Consider the following 21,689-nt stretch of genomic DNA (forward strand, 5'->3'; position numbering starts at 1 on the left):
CCCAGCTCCCAGCCCCTCAAGACGGTCCAGAAGGATGCTATGGTCGATGGTATCAAACGCCGCTGAGAGATCCAGCAGAACTAGGAAACAGCTCTCACCTTTGTCCCTAGCCCGCCGGAGATCATCAACCAGTGCGACCAAGGCAGTTTCAGTCCCATGATGAGGCCTGAATCCCGACTGGAAGGGATCCAAATGGTCCGCTTCTTCCAGGCGTGCCTGGAGTTGTTCAGCAACCACTCGCTCAATCACCTTGCCCAGGAATGGAAGATTTGAGACTGGGCGATAGTTGGCCATCGTGGCCGCATCTAAAGATGGTTTTTTAAGAAGCGGTTTAATAACCGCCTCTTTCAGCGGGTCTGGGAAGGCTCCCTCACGGAGGGAAGCATTCACCACCCCACGAAGCCCATCGCCCAGTCCTTCCCGGCTAGCTTTTATAAGCCAGGATGGGCAAGGATCCAGGAGACAGGTGGTTGGTTTCACTCGTCCAAGCAGCCTGTCCACATCCTCGGAGGTAACAGATTGAAATTGATCCCACTCAACTTGACTAGACAGAACTCTAGCACTCTCCCGCCCCGGCCCTGCTCCCACGGTGGAGTCTACTTCTTCCCGAATCTGGGCGATTTTATCTGCAAAAAACTTTGCAAAATCATTGCAGGAGAACATGTGGCCCGTACTGGGCCCCGATGTTGCAGGTGGTTCCGCTAAATTGTGAACCACCTGAAAAAGTCTCCTGCTGCTGTTTTCTGCAGATGCAATAGAGGCGGTGAAGAAATTCTTCTTCGCCGTCGCTATCGCCACTTGGTAGGCTCGACGTTGAGCTCTAACCTGTGTCCGGTCAGATTCGGAATGAGTTATCCGCCACCGGCGCTCTAGCCGTCTCAACGATTGTTTCATTGCCCTCAGATCCGTGGAAAACCACGGGGCTGTCCGGGCTCCATGCAATCGGAGAGGGCGCTTCGGAGCCAAACAGTCAATAGCCCTGGTTAACTCCACATTCCAGCGGGCCACCAGGGAATCGGCTGAAAGGCCATCAACATGGGATAAAGCATCCCCTACCACTCTCTGGAAACCATTTGGATCCATTAAGTGGCGGGGGCGGACCATCCGAATTGGTCCCACCTCCCTGCAGAGGGGATGGGTCGCAGAGAAGTCCAGTTGCACCAGGAAGTGATCTGACCATGGCACTTCTTTCATTTCGCTTTTACTTAGTGTCAGATCACCAACATCCATAGAGGTAAACACCAGGTCCAAGGCATGTCCACGGCTATGGGTTGGGCCAGACTTATTCAGGGACAGCCCCATGGAGGCCATGCTTTCCACGAAGTCCCGAGCAGCCCCTTGTAAGGTCGTGTCGGCATGGATGTTAAAATCCCCTAGGACGACCAGGCTAGGTGTCTCCAGGAGAACATCCGCCACGACCTGGAGCAGCTCGGGCAGGGAATCCTTGGTGCAGCGGGGAGGTCGGTACACCAAAAGGAATCCTGTACTGCCCCTATTGCCCAACTTCCAGAACATGCACTCAGAAAACTGGGTCTTCCCAATAGGACGCCTGGTGCAAACTAATGACTTCCTAAAAATCACTGCAACCCCCCCTCCCCGCCCACGTGACCTGGGTTGCTGTGCGTAAGAGAAACCTGGTGGACAAGCAGCGGCAAGGACAGGCCCATCTGCTTCATCCAACCAAGTCTCTGTTACACATGCCAGGTCAAATCCTCCATCCATGATCAAGTCATGGATGGCAGTGGTCTTACGAATCATTGACCTGGCATTGCACAGCAGCACCTTCAGGTCACGTGGGTATCCCTTGCTGATTCTAGTATCCATCCGGACAGGACCAGACCCGGAGGCAGGGATAGTCCTCAGACAACGACTAAACCTGCCTCCTCTGTAATGACATGGTCTGGTCTTAGCGTAACTCCTCCTCCTACCCGTGATCACTGAGATCGGTTGTCCCAGTGCATCCCCCCCTGTGGAACATGCCCCAGCCATTTTGTGGGCTGGGGCCCACTCCCCGGCAGCCCTGAACCCTCCCCCTAAAAACAAAATAACAACTTAAACAAACAAACAAAACCAATAAAACAATACAAACAAAAAAATGTAAAAATTACAAAAACATCAAAATAAAAAAATAATAATCCTTCTTTGTGTAATAAATAATCCTTCTTTGTGTATCTTGGGGAGACCGTAGAGTTTGGGGCATCTGGATGATTTTTCTCTGGGGATGATCCTTAGCTGGATTTCTTCACTGATAGGAGAGGCTTTTATTTTGGATTTGGTGGTTTTTTCCAGATAGGTGGTGGGATCTGTTTTTATAGGTTGGTAGGTAGGGTCTTGGAGTAGATTTGATAGTTTTGCTTGGTAGTCCGATGCGTTCATCACAACAGTGGCATTACCTTTGTCTGCTGGGAGAATGATTATGTTGTTGTCTTTCCTCAGGTTGGTGAGTGCTTTCCGTTCTTCTTTGTGTAAATTGCTTCTGGGTGGTTTGCTGGAGCAGAGGATGTTGGTGACTTCAAGTCTGATTTTATTGGCTTCATCAGGGTTGATTTTGGTATTAACAAGAAGCCGAAAGCACCAGCCTGAAAGAAGCCGAAAGCACCAGCCTGAAGATGACGAGTGAGACCTCGTCGAAACGTCGCCTAGACACCCCAACTCTTACACGGGAAGACACCCGAAGACACCAAAACCTGCATTCCTGTACCCGTGAAAATCTACGAAAGCATATATATATATATATATATATATATATATATATATATATATATATATATGTTTGTGTGTGTGGTGCAAATGTATGAAAGAAACAAAGCTGGTGATAACTATAATTGAGTTTTTCCAGTTAAAAGTAGAATCCAAACTGATATTATGCTTATAGAATTATGTGAAAACTGTTATTTCATTGGAGATATAAGAACCAGCTGTATACATAAGCACAAATACAATAATTTTGGAAGTGTAATCAAAAACATAGTAGAACAAAAGTAGGAAATGTTTGGATCAGTTTGAAATTGTTAAGCTTACAGGCTTTCAAAGTACACAAAAGAAATAGACAGTGGTGTTAAGACAGGCATTAACCTGGGATGCAGCATAAAAGAAATGAACTTGGTATAAATGATACGGATGTAGTTTTTATTAAATTATATCATGAAAAGCTTGAATCTATTGGGCCAGTCCAAAAGTGTTGGTAGGAATTTATTTTGTAAGCAGTGAACTGTGTAATTTGTATGTTTTAATGTTTGTTTTATAATGACTAAATGTTGCATTGTGGAAATGGAATTCCATTCATGCAACAGGACTCCACAGTCATCTCCACCAGGGTGCCTTCAGAATCTGTTCTGGGGAATACCCCACACTCCGGAGCAGATTTTGAGGGAACACAGGCGGCTGTCGAAGGGAGGCGAGGATGGTGAAGTCCTATTATATGAGCAGAAGTTCATTCTGCTTTCGCATGGACAGCATGGTCTTGATAACCCTTGTGGTCCCTTCCAATTATACAGTTCTATCATTCTATTATTCTAACCCTATATAATCTATTATCATGCTCTGTTATGTGTTTACAGAATTAAAATAATGTCTTTCTTTAAATAAAATAAAGACTATAACCCACAGACTCCACAATCACTCAAAATCTTAGCTCAACACAAAGGAAAGTTGATTCACCCCTGTATCAAAATCGCTCGTTTGCATCCATCCCTTTCAGAATCCAAAACTGCACTCTCTGTATCAGCATACATTTTCTGCTTCAGTTACAGCAACTGGGTCTGCATCCCTTGATTCCAGAAATCAGCCTCTTCAAGCGAGGTATCTCAGTCTGCGTCTTATGGCTACCCATGTGACAGTGCTGGGGCTGCAGGGTCCTTTGTGATGTAGAATTACAAAATGAGACTGTTGACCCAAGACCATTAAACAATGAAATGGAGAAGAAAAAGGAAATAATGTTTTATCAAATGATACTGTGGAGAATTGGGGGGGGGGTATCCAGTAGCTTTTGTAGAGCCATTCTGATGCTTCAGGTTCTCTACCTGAAGCACCCACTCCCTCCAATATTCCACTATGTGAAAGTGTCTCAGCCATGTCCTTTGATCCGACTATATTGCCTAATCCCAATGTCTCCCTGGCAAATATTCCCACAGCCAGACCCTGATTCTCCTCTGTTTGAGATGAAGCCCCATCATGAATATTTGTATATCGTGAAGACCACTCTCTAGAGACATTGTTCTAGCATGAACCATAGATAATTTTTAAATACTTACTTCATAAGCTTAGCCTCAACACAAAGGAAAGGGAGCTGTATCGGCAGTGCCTCCCCCACCTGAAAAATCACTTTACTACAATAGCCACATTAGAAATCCCTATGTTTTACACAACCCAAATACTTGACGTGTCCAGAGGGAGGGCGAAAAATTGCCCGTCTTTGTACGGCAGTGTGAGAAGGATGGAATGCTTCTCCCACATTTGATCTTGGTACAACACGGCACCACACACATATACACCATACACTCCATAGTCTGCAAGTGATTTTTGCGCACTTAAAGCCTATGCCCTCAGCCAAGGTCAGTTTCACCAATCCCTAGGTATACTTCTGTGTATCTGCTATGTTGAACCCACTCCTTTGCAACCATACCTTTCAAGATCCAAAACTCTAATCTCTTTGTAACCATGTTTCTTTGTCTCAGTTCCAACATCCAGTCCACATCCCTTGATTCCAGAAATCAGCCTCTTCCAATAAGAAACAGATACAATTCTCAAAGATGCTTCAGGATACAGTTGATCTGAAATTGTTTAGCTCCTCTCAGATGGAGGAGAAAAGTGGGAATGTTTTACTGAATGATACTGTGGATAGTTTGGGTCATCCAATGGATTTTGAAGACCCGTGTTAATGTTATATGTTCTCTACCTAAAAGATAGGCAAGCACACTCAAAATATTTCTAAATGTGAAAGTGTATCTTTCTCTGATTCAACCATTATGCCCAGCAAACAGTTCTCTAGCAATTGTTCCCACACAAGCCCTCCCTCCCACCTCTGTATGGGATGAAGCAGGAAGCCCCATCAGGAAAATTTATATTTTGTGACTATCTGGGGCTGTAGCCAGTCTTCCAGCATGAATCATGGAGAATTGAGAAGAATAAGAAAATCTCCAAGAGTGAAAATGAACAAAAGGAGGACACGGGGCTGGAGAACCCCATTACCATCTTCAAAACAGGACGACTTCTGCAAGAACCATTTCTTGCTGGTCTGGAACAACCTTGTAGAGAACAAAGAAAGAAAGGATGCAAATCAAAAGCTGGGCACATCCCCAGAATCAGAAAAATGATGTCTGCTGTGCTATTTTGAGCTGAAGCCTGGGAAATGAAAACTCAGCCTGTCATGTGGGTTTTTCCCCCTCCGTTCACCTCTCTGGCTGAGATTCACACACAACTTTAAAAATGAGTGGGGCCACGGATGCCATGTTGCTGATTGCAGGGTTGGGTTTCATCTTTCACTTGATCATAGGCTGCACCCAGTCACCCACAGTATCTACAGCAGGATGTCACCAATCTAAAAAGCTGAAGCATGCAAAGAACAGTGTACAGGGAGAGTTGATTGTGTGAGGTTTTAACTGCTTTGGCACAAGCCATTACTTGTGCTGCTAGGCTTAGTGCAGAGGCCAGACTCCGGCAAGCGGTGAATTGTGGAGAAGCCTGTTCCACCCCTATTCCAATCTGTACTATTACAAAGTATGCTTGGCATGTTATGGACCCAGTGGGTGCTGCATAGGGAGGAAGAGAACTGTCCTTTCCCAACCATTATACTATATCTAAGCAAGGTCCAGGGAAATTATTGTCTGGTGAGACCCGTTGACATCAGTGGTCCCCAAGCAGACTTTGTGAGTGGCAAGGATGGCAGTGCTGTGATCTGTGGTGGGCAGCTGCTTGTGAGGGCCCAGAATGGTGTAGCATTCTGGGAAAGAAAAGACTTTAGCAAAGAAGCAGTAAGTAAGGAGATGGTGAGCTTTGTGTGCTCACTCTCAAAACAGGTGCCCGGGCCTCGCCACCTGCAAAAAGGGATGCGAGCCAAAATGGCCCTCCACTTTCGCGGTTTGCAAATTGGCCTGCAAAACTGGCCGGAAGGGAGAGCAATTTTTGTAAGTTCTACTACTTGCCAGTCACAGGGGCTGATCTGGCACACCCCTTCTGTGCCTGAAAGCTCAGAGGCTGCAACACCTATAGTCTCAGGTAGGCCACAGTTTCAGGTCATGAGATGCTGTCATGAGATCAGTGGATGCTGCCCTGTTGTTAATAGCTAATGGCCAGCAAAGGAAAATTGGGAGCCAAACACTATTGCACAATGCCATGTATCAGGTTGCCAAGTTAAAAATACCAGATCAGTGAGTGGAACTTAACATGAGCAAGTGGGTGGAGCAGAGGTTGGGTTCTGGCAAGTTAGAAATGAAGGCCGCCCCTGCAGCTTGCTTCTTTTTTAAAGGCAAGGAGGGGCCTGGTGGGTCAAGGGGCAATCTGAAAAATCAGGCAAGGTACTGTATGTGGTGAATGTGGAGGCGGGGAACTTAATTCCCCTCAGTTTATTTAATAAAATACCTAGGTTATTTATCAGAATGCCAGATACTAAGCCAGAGGCAAAAATAATAAACAGAAGATTGGTTGTCAACCCTTAATAATGAATTAAAGTAAGAGCCAAGGGATGAAGCTGAAACAACTGTGCTTCTCTAGTTTTTTGACACCAGCTTGCAAAATGGCTGGATGTTCTCCACTTTAGAGAAAGGGATGGGGGTGGAGGAGGAAAACTGGACAACCTCTGAAGAATTTTTAAAATAGAAAATGCATTTTTAAAAGACTAAAAGATGAAATAATAAAATAGTGGAAAATAAAAATGTAAAGCTTCACAAAATTGCAAAATTGTTATCTCTTATCACTAAGTACATCACAAAAGGATGTACACAAAAGGATGTGCCACAAAGGAATCATAGTAAGAATGGTTGCCGAATCTAGGGGAGAATCACATTCTCCCAGGCATAAAATACTGCAATTTGTTGTGGGGAAATACGATATCTCTGCAGAAGAAATGCAACCTTTAGGACTACTGGAAAGAATAATTCTGCTCCCTAAACGGAACCATACGGCAGATGGCAGTGCCTTGGACTGGCCTTAAGGGAGAGCCTGTTGCATTCCTGACGGTGTAGAAGTAATATCTAAAGCTTTATTTTGACCCCTGTGGTTAATGTTGGATTAGGGAATCAGCTGAACCTGTACTTGATTTTAGGTCAGCAGGGTGAAGAAACTAAACAGATAAGTGGGCACAAGAACAATCGCCACAGCTGTTGTTGCCATGTTGCTCTACTGTCACCCACTCTGACTGCCTCCAAAACCTGTGGGGAATGGCTAAAGAGGAAGGACATATATGTGCATTGCAGTCTCTAAAGCAGCTTCCAGACTTCCACTATTTTGCAGGTGGGATTCAATTGCATAGTAGCAAAGTCAGGTGGATTTAATTTGCAATTAAAGTGGATTTCAGGCTCTTGTACAACCCCTGCATTGGAATTTTTGCAATAAGGAAAGTGATGGGGAAATGGACTGGAAAGTGTTGAGATAGCAATTGCTTGGTGCAGCATCAAACAAACCAGAACAAACACTCCATAACCAAGGCATCTGGTAGTGTCCACAGCAGCATGTGGGTGGCTATCTGTCATAAATGCTTTAGCTAAGATTCCTGCATTGCAGAGGGTTGGACTAGATGACCCTTGGGGTCCCGTCCAACCAATTCTATGATTCTATGGTGTGAAATGATGTGGTGAAACAGATAAACATCCACAATTCTTACTGCATTAGTGCTACGCAAAGCAGATCAAACATGCACACTAAGTGAAAATTAGGAAGTTTTTACCAAAAACAAAGAAGCAAACAAGCCAGCATTATTTTTTTAAAAAATACAAGCTCCAACATTTTTTGTACAAAAGAACTTGGCAATTGGCCCACAAGGAAAGTAAAGCAACCAGGCATTTCCTTCCAGGCTATTTGGCAAACTTGAAGAAGATGTAAGCCTTGTGCACAATGCATGAGAAATGCAAACATGTTGTGCTAAAAACTGTATGTAGGGAAAGGTAACCAAAACATCAGTGCAAAACATATTGGCTTGAACATGAATACTGAATTGAAACCAGTAGCATTTACTACTGAATCGGAGAGCTGAGCTGTAGCACTACAAATGCAATTAAATTACTCAATTCATGTCAATTCCTCCTTTTTTCTTTTTTAATAGACAGACTCTAGGCAGTGTGATGCCTTGGAGAATGACAAGGTGGATTTACAGGAATATACTTAAAAATACACATTTGAGAGCTCTTTCCCTATTTGCATAAAACTTGCCACAGAGAACTCCCTAGAATTCACTATAAATAAGCTATAGGGGCTTTCCACACCTCATTCAGCTTTTACAGTTTCTAGCTTAATTTGTCTACTTGCAACTGCTGTAGTGTGTAGAATATGAATGGGCAGATCATGGACAACTAGTTGATTTCTGGTGAATAACTTAGGGTTCACTGGTTGCTGGGATACTTGCAAAGAATGCTGGATGAGCTAGATTTTGATCTGATCCTTTGCCACACTTCTTATGTTATTTAAGTGTTCTCTAAGTGTGCAATTAGGAACATATAAACAAAGATTACTGTTATGTCTCAATTGAGAAGAGATGCTTTACAACAAATACAGCTATGAACAAACAGCAGTAAGTAGCACCGTGTCAGCAACTATATTGGCTTGACAGCTTGGCCACCATTTTGCATTCCCCACAATATTCTGGACATAATGTCATTTTGGAACTGTGAGAGAAAGATGGTAGCCAGCACACACACACGCACACAAAAATGGTGGAGAATATGGGGGGGGGCAGATCTGCCAAACATCTTCCTTTGTCTGGGGGTGGGGTAAGAAAAACAAACATCAGAAATTTTCTCAGAAAAATGTATTCTGAGAAATGTTGACACAGCTACGGGGATTCTAGTTTTTAAAAGGTAGACCCAGCAAGACTGAAGTCTGCCCGCTCCTGCTGCAGAGAAAACAAATAATAACTTATAGTTATGCTTTTCAAAAAGAAAGTCAGTTACATTTCTCAAGTTGTCTTTCTCACTCCAACAAATTGCTCTCACTGCAAATAAATATTGTGGATGGGGCATATTGATTGCTTCATCCGTACAACACCCCAAGCAAGATGTCACAATAGTGATGCAAGGATATTACATCACACCTCTGAAAGATCAGATGTACAATCTAGAGAAAGAAGTACACAGCCTTTTTTTAAAAAAAATGGGAAGCAATATGTTCATAAAATAATACAGCATTGCTAGGGTGGTCGAGGGAACCTTACTGCTGTTTGCGTCTTTTAAAAATAAGGTTAAATGTGCATTCTCACTTTTGAAGGATGCACTGAAGGAACACTCACCCTCCAATAACAATGTAAAGCATTTTAAAATGCATTTTAAAAATGATAGTTGCTTTTTTATTCTTGTGCATTGCTTTGTGCAATCCCCTACATCCCTTGGGAAGGCAATATACAGTGCTACCTCGGATTCAGAACTTAATTCGTTCTGGAGGTCTGTTCTTAACCTGAAACTGTTCTTAACCTGAATCACCACTTTAGCTAATGGGGCCTCCTGCTGCCGCCGCACCGCTGCTGCGTGATTTCTGTTCTCATCCTGAAGCAAAGTTCTTAACCCCAGGTACTATTTCAGGGTTAGCGGAGTCTGTAACTTGAAGCATCTGTAACCTGAAGCGTCTGTAACCCAAGGTACCACTGTAAATGTGTTTCGTTGTTTTAAAAAAATCATTTTATGTGTTCATTGGAGCCCTGTGTGCATGACTGCATGTGCATTTCCTTTTTGCAGAGGAAAGCCAGCCACCTTTCTGAGTACTTTTGTGAGTGAAGCTCACAAAATGATTGTGCCCCACCATTTTTTACTTTTCACTATTTTTTATGTCTTTCTGCTTTGGCAAAAATGTGAATAAATAAATAAATATACTTACTTTTGAAAGCCACAACATGGCTGTGGGTGTTCATAGGGCAGACAGAACTGTGTCAGTGTAATGGGCAAGGTTTGGCTATTGTCTAAGAATCACTTGCCACTGATGACATCTCAGGCATGGGCACAGACAAAGTAGGGGGACCTGCTGGATTAAGTTAAACAATAGAAATACTTAACTAACTGACCAATCATGTTGGTTCTGCCCCCCTCCCCCGCAAAAAGTCCTGCCCCCTCTAACAAAAATTCTGGCTACACCCACAATCTCAGGTGCAATACAATCAGTGTCCATCATGATAATGCATGGAGCTGCATTCCACGTTGCAATTGCATTACAGCAGCTAAGCTTAGGGATGGATCTCATGTTCCAAGGTACCAAATATCCTGCTTTAAATGCTGAGAATATGCAATCTCCCTTGACGCAAAATGACTGCAGCCTGCCAGGCAAATCAGTCACCTCTCTGTCTGCAGACTTAGGAGTGGCTTAAAATATTCTGTATGCTATGGCGTAACATATCAAAGCAGCCATCCAGATGAAAAGTGAAAATCAGCCACCAGAAGTGACCAAACCCTGCCCCCTAAGGCCAATTGCTCATATTTTTACATAGGTAACATCCTGTGGGGGACGCGGGTGGCGCTGTGGGTAAAACCTCAGCGCCTAGGACTTGCCAATCGCATGGTCGGCGGTTCGAATCCCCGTGGCGGGGTGCGCTCCCGCTGCTCGGTCCCAGCGCCTGCCAACTTAGCAGTTCGAAAGCACCCCCGGGTGCAAGTAGATAAATAGGGACCGCTTACTAGCGGGAAGGTAAACGGCGTTTCCGTGTGCTGCTCTGGCTCGCCAGAGCAGCCTCGTCACGCTGGCCACGTGACCCGGAAGTGTCTTTGGACGGCGCCGGCTCCCGGCCTCTAGAGTGAAATGAGCGCACAACCCTAGAGTCTGTCAAGACTGGCCCGTACGGGTAGGGGTACCTTTACCTTTAACATCCTGTGGCCGTAGTGGTTGGTGTGATGGTGAGATGACATTCACCTGACCCTCCTGAACCAGCTTAGCTGCTGCTTCCAGCCAGCAGGGAGGTCAGTGTGCTACAAATGTACCACCAGAGCTAATCCAGTGGATTGCAGCTAATGCCAAACACCAGCACTGGGCGTGCACTGGAGACAGAGTAAATGGTTGTGTGTACACAGCCAAAGGCTTCAATAACTAAATATAACAGGGGAAACATGATTTAAGACAAAACACTGGGGGGTGAAGTGGCAGCAAACATAGGTTTAGCAAAAATGGGTTGTAGAGGTTTTCTAGATGCACTGCAGTGGAAAGATATGTGGCAATGATGCCCTCTGCTCCATCTTTATTTGGATCGAGATCAATTTAAGGGAAAGGAAGTTGGTCTCCTCTGAAGGCTGTCCTTCAGGTCAGTTCACCACCTTGCAGTCCTTTAAGCTTCTTGGAAGCCAGCCTGTTTGCAGCTCAAAGCAAGACCCCCTCCCCACAAGGGGATGAACACAGCCTCCTCACCACTTAAAGGAGCTCATCCATACAGCTGTTTAATATGGCTAGGAAGCTTCCTATATCTCCATTAATTCTCTTCTCTATAAGATGTTCTTCTCCAAATCACTGCCTTTCCACATTTTCCACTCCCTCAACCTGGATTTTCTTTTACTCCATTTCAGAGTATTCCTGGTATGGGAATATCTGGATTGAGGGAACAGAACGTGTGGGAAGGCAAAGGAGAACATCATATGGACAACAGATAATTAATGGAAGTAAGGAAAGCTTACTAGCTACATTAAATAAGAATACAGTTGCGCACATGAATTCTTTGGGGGTGAGAACTAGCACATGTTCTTTGTTTCATTCCCACCACGCTAAATCCTAATCTTTTTTTTATTTCATGTAAGCTGCTTGGGGAGCCTTAAACAATTGAGTTGCAACTGTTCTCTGCTGTCCCCACCATTTTGGAGGATGTGGAGGGAAGCTGGGGTTGTTTCATTCCTCCAATATTTTACTGCATCCATCAGGATTTTTTGCCATTGGTAGAAACAGAGTTCCATGCAGTTATTTGCTGTAATCTGTGGTGGAGGCACAGCTGTACTCTGCCATCACCCCTGCATGTTGGCCAATTTTTTTAAGATGAGCATCGCAAACACCAGGGTCAGCCAAATACGTTTTGCTGCCTGAGGCAGAGCAGCAAATGATGCCCCTTGTCCCCAAGGTGAGGTCAAATTATGTTGGCAGCTGAGGCAGAAAACCATGCAAGCACTTTTCCCCACCCTTGCCATAAATAATAGTGGTAATAAATGTACTAACAAGATGCTGCCCTTCTAAGATACACTAAATCAGTTGCCTGAATCACTCTGCTTAGCCAGAACCACAGCTGGGGGCAGGGAAGGAAGGTGTGAGAGGCAAATTAGCAGAGGAAAGCAGTAGATGGGGGCACTGCTGCCAGCTGCAATTTGTCCCCCTGTTGCTGTTTTGCAAAGAAGAATCAATTGACAGAGTTTCAAGACACCAGGTGGCGACAGAATGTGGAGTTACACCCTTAAGGTGCAACCCTGAATGTACTTGCTAGGACCTGAGTCACCTGTCTAAGCAAATATGTTTTAGGATCCATCTGTCACTAAGTTGAAAGCAACAGGAAAAAGTATGAGGAATTACTTTTTTTATATAACTAGGGTAGAAGACTTCTGCTTTTAATCCTCAGCTGGGAGTAAAACTTCCTGACCTCAGTTTTCAATAAAACGAGCATAGGCATAGATATGTTAGCTTTGCCCTTCCGAGACAGCTAGGAAGTTCAGATCAGTCTTTTGTAGAGTCAGCTTCTTTTAGATGAGTGATCACCTGTGTGATCTCTTTGTGAAAATTTGTGGATTTACACAAATACAGACTGATGAGGAACGGTGATAAAGAAGACAGTAGATGGAGGGTTCAGAGTCTTAACAAGCTCCAGGCACATTAGCCTGCCTCAGTCAATAGAAATATTCATGGGATCAGCGCTGTGCCTAGACATTTTGCTGTCTGAAGCAGAGCCCCAAGTGGCACCCCTCACCCTGCCGCCCCAAATCAAGGGCAAAGGATCCAAGGCTGAGCAAGATATTTTGGCACCGGGGGGGGGGGGGGGAGATCCCACAAGCACACCCCCTTCCTTGGCAGTAAAAATACAATAAACTAAATAAGTAACAATTTGCCACCTTTTGATAATACTCAGAATCTGACTGCTCCACTCTCTCTAACATCTACATGCGGCTGCTGGGAGAGATCATCAGGAGGTTTGGGCTGGGTGTTCATCAGTATGCGGATGATACCCAGCTCTACCTCTCTTTTAAATCAGAACCAGTGAAGGCGGTGAAGGTCCTGTGTGAGTGTCTGGAGGCGGTTGGAGGATGGATGGCGGCTAACAGATTGAGGTTGAATCCTGACAAGACAGAAGTACTGTTTTTGGGGGACAGGAGGCGGGCAGGTGTGGAGGATTCCCTGGTCCTGAATGGGGCAACTGTGCCCCTGAAGGACCAGGTGCGCAGCCTGGGAGTCATTTTGGACTCACAGCTGTCCATGGAGGCACAGGTCAAATCTGTGTCCAGGGCAGCTGTTTACCAGCTCCATCTGGTACGTAGGCTGAGACCCTATCTGCCTGCGGACTGTCTCGCCAGAGTGGTGCATGCTCTGGTTATCTCCCGCTTGGACTACTGCAATGCACTCTACGTGGGGCTACCTTTGAAGGTGACTCGGAAACTACAACTAATCCAGAATGCAGCAGCTAGACTGGTGACTGGGAGCGGCCGCCGAGACCATATAACACCGGTCTTGAAAGACCTGCATTGGCTCCCAGTACGTTTCCGAGCACAATTCAAAGTGTTGGTGCTGACCTTTAAAGCCCTAAACGGCCTCGGTCCAGTATACCTGAAGGAGCGTCTCCACCCCCATCATTCTGCCCGGACGCTGAGGTCCAGCGCCGAGGGCCTTCTGGCGGTTCCCTCATTGCGACAAGCAAAGCTACAGGGAACCAGGCAGAGGGCCTTCTCGGTAGTGGCGCCCGCCCTGTGGAACGCCCTTCCAGCAGATGTCAAAGCGATAAACAACTACCTGACATTCAGGAGACATCTTAAGGCAGCCCTGTTCAGGGAAGTTTTTAACGTGTGATATTTTATTGTATTTTTGGTTTTTATGGAAGCCACCCAGAGTGGCTGGGGAGGCCCAGCCAGATGGGCGGGGTATAAATAATAAATTATTATTATTATTATTATTATTATTATTATTATTATTATTATTATTATTATTATTATCTAATGGAAGGGGGAGCCAGGAAGGGAGACATGTGATACAGTTCTTGCTAGTATGTACTACTGCAGACTTCAGGGGAAGGGGTTGCAAATTTAAAAAACAAGTAAATAACAAACAGCACACAGAAAATTAGAATGCCAGCCAGAGAATTCCAACATAACCATCCTTAATAGCAGTTTATACAAGCCATATACAACTTATCCCCCATCCCTCCACCCTGCACTTGGATGCAGTTCTGGGAATTACTTGAGAAAAAACTGCATGCAACTTCCACATCACCAGATAGCTCAAATTACAGACAGTTAAATTTATTAATGAAGTGGAGGGTCCCACTCTGCATTAGTTATAGCTTGGGAAAATGTTGTTTTATTTTCCTTCCCATCAAAATACCGTATTTTTCGCTCTATAACACGCACCCGACCATAACACGCACGTAGTTTTTAGAGAAGGAAAATCCGTAGGCATGCCACCCGTAGGCATTCCCTCCATAACACGCACAGACATTTCCCCTTAGTTTTTAGGAGGAAAAAAGTGAGTGTTATGGTGCAAAAAATACAGTATTTATTTAACTGGAATGGGGTGTTGAGAGGAATTGATCTCTATAAACCTTTTGTGATCCTGTGCCCAAAGTGGAAAATTATAAATAATATTACAAAACTACCTTTCTTTTTAAGAGTCATCTGGGGTATTTCCGACCCTAGTCTTCATAATATGATGATGATATGTGTGGGCTAGGTTTTCATGTTGATATATTAAGAAGTTTCATTATGATATTGTTAATGATGTTTTAGTCATGCTTATAACAGGGAAGGATGAACAGAATGTGGACTCTGAGAACTTAATGAAGAGATATCATGAGGCAGATTTCCTAATGGACGTGGCTGTCATTTAAAGCCAGTGTCATTTAAAAACAGAGAGCCAGTGTGGTGTCAGAGAGCCAGTGTGGTGTAGTGGTTAAGAGTGGTGGACTCATAATCTGGTGAACCAGGTTCGATTCCCCACTCCTCCACATGCAGCTGCTGGGTGACCTTGGGCTAGTCACACTTCTCTGAAGTCTCTCAGCCTCGCTCACCTCACAGAGTGTTTGTTGTGGGGGAGGAAGGGAAAGGAGATTGTTAGCCGCTTTGAGACTCCTTAGGGTAGCGATAAAGCGGGATATCAAATCCAAACTCTTCTTCTTCTATATTCCAAGATAGGGTTCAGAGTAGTCAACAGTCAAGAAAGCATTATTTCTTCTTGTTGATGTAATAGATGGAGTTCTACACCTATACTATAGAGCAAAGGTTTTCTTGCTTTGGTCCACTGACAACAGTTGAAGTACCTAGCTTGGGGGAGTTTTATTATAACCATCCGGCAGTGGGAAAGAAAACTGTTCCTTCTCAGTCATGGATGCCCCTAGCTCTCTCCCCAGACCCCGACTTGATCTTAGCCAAAGGATAAAAAGTTGTGTTTATATACCGGTATGTCTGTACACAAAATGCTATGGCTGGAGGCGGATGCTGAAATGTCTATTTTTTTCCCTTTTCAGTACAGACCGACTTTGTCACCAACGACTCGTAGCCAATGCAGTTTTTCCTGCAGTATGTGTGGGACCACACAGCAGCATACCCTTAACGAGGGAGCAGGGATCCTTGTTCATTGCCAGGCTCTGTGTGTGTTGCTTAGTGCAGGCACACAGGAATGGAATTTGAAACTTCTCTTTTGCAGCACAAATAACTGGAATTTATCCTGTAGACAAAAAAAAAAGCAAAGCAAAGAAAAAGTAGAGATAATTTTTCTAATCCAGATCATCAGTGAGGACTATGCTTGCAGAATAGGCCACTGTATTTGATACCTGAATGTTGAAAAGAAAGACCATTTTAACACTTGGGCTGTGTACACATTACCATCTTAAAATGCAGCTAGGCTGTTCTTTTTCTCAGTATAGATCAAAGCTGGTCCGGGGCAAAGAGCATCAAAATGCAGCATTTAATAAAAAACGACAGGATAGATGTGAATTGTGCCTAGCGTCATGTGTTCACTGCTTCCCAAACCAGCAGTGGGGGTACACTGGACATAAATGGGAATGTGCGTAAACAGCCTTGTACTAATTCAAACCATGTTAGATAGTTAGGAGTCGCGTTGCTCACTGTTTGATTAGTTGCTGATATGCATGATACATCTGTGATTACCTTCCTCCACAAAGCGGGGTCTGATTATGAAATTTCTTGCAACTTGTAGGCGTAGGGGCCTCTGGCAATAATGAATCATAGTTCTTTCTGCTATATTCTTCAGATACTCCATACATTCTTCAGATACTCCATACATTGTTTTTATTGTAGGGTGAATAACTTGGTTCTTTCTACAATTGGGGTTACATTTATTGGGATCTCCGTCTAACTGCTCAATTTTACAAAACAAAAAAGCCCACGGAACTGAACACTCCTCAGCATTTTGGGGTTCATCTCTGTGCAGCATTTAGACTGTGACAGAAGGGAAAAGATAATCCCATTTGGGGGGAAATCTGTAGTTTTGCCAGATCCCTAATTATTGTAAATCATCATAATTATACACATAAACAGGTTGATTTACATTAATTGTGCGTTCTACTTAAGAGGCAGTCAGCATCCTCCTGACAGATTGCTAAAGCTGGCCACTTCAATTGCTTGAGATCTGTCACCCTTAGTTAAGCTGGCTATTATTCTTCTAACATCCACATACCAAAAAAATTTGATAATTCTCTGTGATTCATCAAAGAAAAACATAGCTGTTATATTGGAAGCCCAGAAACCCCCAGTGCCATTTAAAAAAATCTACAAGAATTTCCTTTTCTGATTGCCAAGTTCTGCGCCAGGAAAGCCAGGAAGTTGTCCATCCTTAGTCAACAATGAACAAACTCTTGTTTCCCTAACATCCTCTCCCTTCCTTCCAAATAGCCATTCAATGGGCTTTTCAGGGTTGCTGCAGTCTATAATTTGCCATCTTGGCCTGATACTGTGGCTTTGGGTGCCCTGGTTTTGCCAAGTCATCATCTGGAGGGGACACTTGGTCTATTTTGCAACAACCTTATTTTTTCTCCTCCTTACTGTTCTCCTAAGTGTTGCTAGCTTTTGCTTCAGAATATTCCATGCTGAGTTGGAGCCAACCCTGGATAAAGCCAGGGATGACTCTGTTTAGTGTGTGGCCTGGCTCTTCAGTTTCAAAATACATGATCCAGAAAACCTAAGGAACGAGAATCCAGTGCTCTGGTTTCCCAATGTTTGGCAAAGAATACAGGCTCTGCCTTTTTTCACTGAATATGTAGAACTTGATGCCTTTGTGCAAACCAAGCAATGTCAGCCAAAAAAGTGGAATGGTAGGTAACCATCGTTTAAATTCAGCTGACTGGCCTGCACTGGTGAACACAGATATTTGGCTCATGGATTCTTCAAATATTTAATGGCCACAGAGACTGGAAGATTTTATGCAATCCAAGCATAAGCTATTAAAGATGGATTTATGAGTGTGATATCACCTTCTGAAATTCTTTTGACACAGCACTTGCTAATGGGGTATTTTTATTTGTTTGTATTTGTGTTCATAATACTTTTGAGTTTTCTTGATTATTATTCCATGCTTTTGTTACTTGTTAATTACTAAGCTTTCCAGAGAAGCTTCATGAGTAAAGTTTTGTCATCATCACAGTAATCTCAATCTAGACCAGACTTTGACCAGCTGCCATCCCCCATCTCAGTTTTTAGCTCTGAAGTTATCATTGAGAACTGCTATCAAATTTAAGATTTGAGTCCTAGTTATTATTTATATCCTTCTCAACTTGACCTGGAATACATATTATTGTTACACCAAGAAATATGCGGGGGGGGGGGGGGAGGCTTCACATGACAAATTATTCCCATTCTGGCCATAATATAGAGAACTGCTTATTGCACAAATCTCTCCCCACAAGCATCTCCGTGCTTTTGTCATCAGCAGTCAATGAACTGGGGCAGGGGCAGAAAGACTAATAATGTGGTCCATGTGATAAATATTTAAATGTGTTATGGCAGGATCCCTTGCCAAAGGGAGATGAGTTTAACAGTTTGGCGATTTTATTTATGCTTCATCCCTGCATATCTCCTTAAGAACTGTGAGAGTGATTTGGAAGACAGTATCCCCAAGGATCTTAGGCTATGCACACACTCCTATTTGTTGCTGTTGTTTAGTCCTTTAGTCATGTCCGACTCTTCGTGACCCCATGGATCAGAGCACGCCAGGCACTCCTGTCTTCCACTGCCTCCCGCAGTTTTGTCAAACTCATGTTCGTAGCTTCGAGAACACTGTCCAACCATCTCGTCCTCTGTCGTCCCCTTCTCCTTGTGCCCTCAATCTTTCCCCCACAAACCAGCTTTGATTTGAATTGAGAAAAAGAATGACCTAGGTGTGTTTTAAGCAGGTAATGAGTCAACAGGCTGCATTTCCAATGAAATACTTTCCTTTGTGACCATTAAATTCTCTGGAATTGCCATGCTTAGCCAACATAGAAGGGCATTGTTGACAGTGGCAGGGTGTGTGTGTGTGTGTGTGTGGATATATCAAACTATCTGAATAAGTCTTTGATTGCATAGCAAATGTTATTAGGTCCAGAAGATGCTGCCAGTTGGCTTTATTCAGTACAAAGGTGGTTAGTTCTGTCCTAGAAACCTTCTCCCTATCTCCTACAGCTATTCATATGTTTAGTGCTCTAGTATTCAAGGCCTGTTCAGTCTTCTAAACCTGTCCTCTTCATTTTCAAGAAATACTTTGTCTAAGGAAGCAGGCTAATGCATGTGAAAGCTAGTGCCACAGTAAAGCAATTCATTACATTGCATATGAAAGGTAGTGCCACAGGACAACTATTTGTTTCTTAGAAGTGATTGTCCTCTAAGGCAGGCAAATCCTTTTGCTGCTACAATGGTTACTGCTCTGGAATTTGCCCCATAATCAGTGGGCCCCTCCTTAGTGGTAGAAATGAACAATGGGAGAGAAATAAAGAGCAATGTGCCAAGGATCTGTGCTGAGGACTAGTGCTATTTAACATTTATAAATGATCTGGAGCTGGGGAAGCAGTCAAGTTTGCAGATGATGAAAATCCAAGTAGACTGCGATCTGCTTCAAAAGGATCTCTCCAATTTGGATAATGGGCAACAAAATGGCAAATAATGGCAAATTTCATTGTAATGTAGTGTATGCACATGGGGGGGCAACTTAAAATACAGTATAGGCTGATGGGATCAGAACAGGATGCGACTACTCAGGAAAGAGACCTTGAGACATAGTCAATTAAAACATCAACTCATTGGGCAGCAATTGTTAAAAAGGCAACTTTTGTGTTAGAGATGCTTAGGGAAAGGGTTGAGAATAAAATGCTTAGTTTCATAATGCCATTACAGAAAACTAATAACATAAGATTCTTTTCTGCTTTTGTTTCAAGAGATAGGTAACATGACTATATCTCTGGAAATTTAGAATCTTGTGTGCAGTACTGCACTGTGCAGAGATGGTTACCCTAACTAAAAACAATTGTATTAGTGAGGAAAAGGTGCTTCATAAAAACTGTTGTAAGCCGCCACGTATAAGCAATGGAAAGCAGTGTCCCAAACATAAATGCAAATAAGTCATGTTTATTTCATCACACTTGCTTCTGAATGAACTAGCTTAGAATGAACTATGCCATGCTTCTTAGACTGTGTATTACTCTGTATCCAGTGGAATCCCACTACTGGTTTGCAAGCAATGCACACATGACATTAGCCACACTCCATGTCTATCCTGTGTTCATCTTGTTTCTTATGAAATACTGGCTATGTGCACACTAGCAGCTTCAAGCACAGCAAGGTAATTTCCATCTGCTGTGTTGCAAGTTACACTTTTGCACATTGCTGTACACACCACAGAGGAGCAGAGGTGTCTCTGCCCGGTTTGCCTTACCTGTTTAGTTTCTCTGCACCTGCAAGCAAAAAACAAAAAACACCCACCCTACAGACCCCTGTTCATCTGTGCACGCACAATGACTGTCTCAAATGTTCACACTTCAGCTTAACTGCAGTGATTATGGATTATGTTTTCGAATTGGATGGAATCTGGTTTGAAGGGAAACACATCAAACTGCATTTGTCAAGGAACTACAAGATATGGGCTATGGGTAGCATCACATATACATGACTTCAACACTAGCAGCGGGGGCTAGTGCAATGTGTACACATCCACTGTATTTTGATGCATTCCCCCCAAAACCAGCTTCAATCTGAATTGAGAAAATGAAAGCCTTGTGTTTTAAGCTAGTAATGAGTACATAGCCATAGTAAGGTTACCAGATTTTTTTCAGTGAATCTGGGGACTAAATAAATAAATAAATAAATACTACACATTCGAGATGTTGATGCTGCCGCGATGGCGGTGGCAGAGGGGCGGCTGCCACCTTGACTTCAACTGCCATGTTTCCCCTTCCTCCGAGGCTTGTTGTTGGTTCTTTGGTGGTGGTGGTGAAGTGGTGCGCGGTGGGTCAAGCATGGAAGGCTTGAGGAGGGCCGAGAGCAGTGAGTGAGGCTCGGGCAGCACGATGCCTCCTTTCCCATCGGAGCAGCCCCAATCCCATTCCTACTTGTGTGCAAGCAGGAGGGGGTGGGGATCCCTCAGCTGGGAAGGGAGGCTTCCCGTTGCCTAACTGAGACATCCCTGCCTCCTTGCACACAAGCTCTGATAGGCAGTGTGAAGCCTCCTTTCACAGCTGAGATATCCCTGCCCCACTCCTGCTTGCATGCAAGTAGGAGTTGGGAGGCTGCTCCGATAGGCAGCATGAAGCCTCCCTTCACAGCTTAATTGCTGGGGTCAGGGAAGGTGGAGGTAGCCTGGAAGCTGCATCTTAGAGCCCCCGCACTACCATCATATGGGGACTTCTGAGCAGCTCCTGAAGCCAGCCAGAGCCAACTGCTCTGAGCTGCTGAGACTGCCTGCTGCGTTTCTCAGGGACATTAGATGAAATCCGGGGACATTCCACGGATGGAATTTGTCCGGAGACTTATTCGCAAATCCGGGGACTGTCCCCGGAAAACGGGGACATCAGGTAACCCTAAGCTAGTCCACTTACTTGGACACCACATATAACCAGTGCTAGATTACCCAATAGGCAGACCCATTTTGTGCGTAGGGAACCAGCAAAGCAGGGGTGCAAATTTGTGTATGTGTGTGCACCTGCACGAGGAAATCATATCCTGTCATATGCTGCAATAAATTTATGGGATTTTTAAACTTTAGTTTCATTTCATTTCATTTCATTTTGTATTACATATGGGGGGCACCGTAATATTTTCAGTGCTTAGGGCCCCTAAAGGTCTTAATCTGGCCCTACATATCTCTGAGAACAAGATCCCCTTCCCTGCATAGATTCTGCTCTTTGTTTC

The 21,689-nt window shown here is 44.1% G+C and overlaps 1 protein-coding gene across 1 annotated transcript in view; it reads left to right on the forward strand.

Moving 5' to 3' along the window:
• The window catches only part of CCND3 (cyclin D3), an 82,848-nt gene that overhangs the window by 38,022 nt on the left and 23,137 nt on the right, over positions 1-21,689 (forward strand). The gene's annotated exons all lie outside the window — the stretch shown is intronic.

The sequence above is a fragment of the Podarcis bocagei genome (genome assembly GCF_964188305.1).
Source record: "Podarcis bocagei genome assembly, chromosome: 5".
NCBI classification, from domain to species: Eukaryota; Metazoa; Chordata; class Lepidosauria; order Squamata; family Lacertidae; genus Podarcis; species Podarcis bocagei.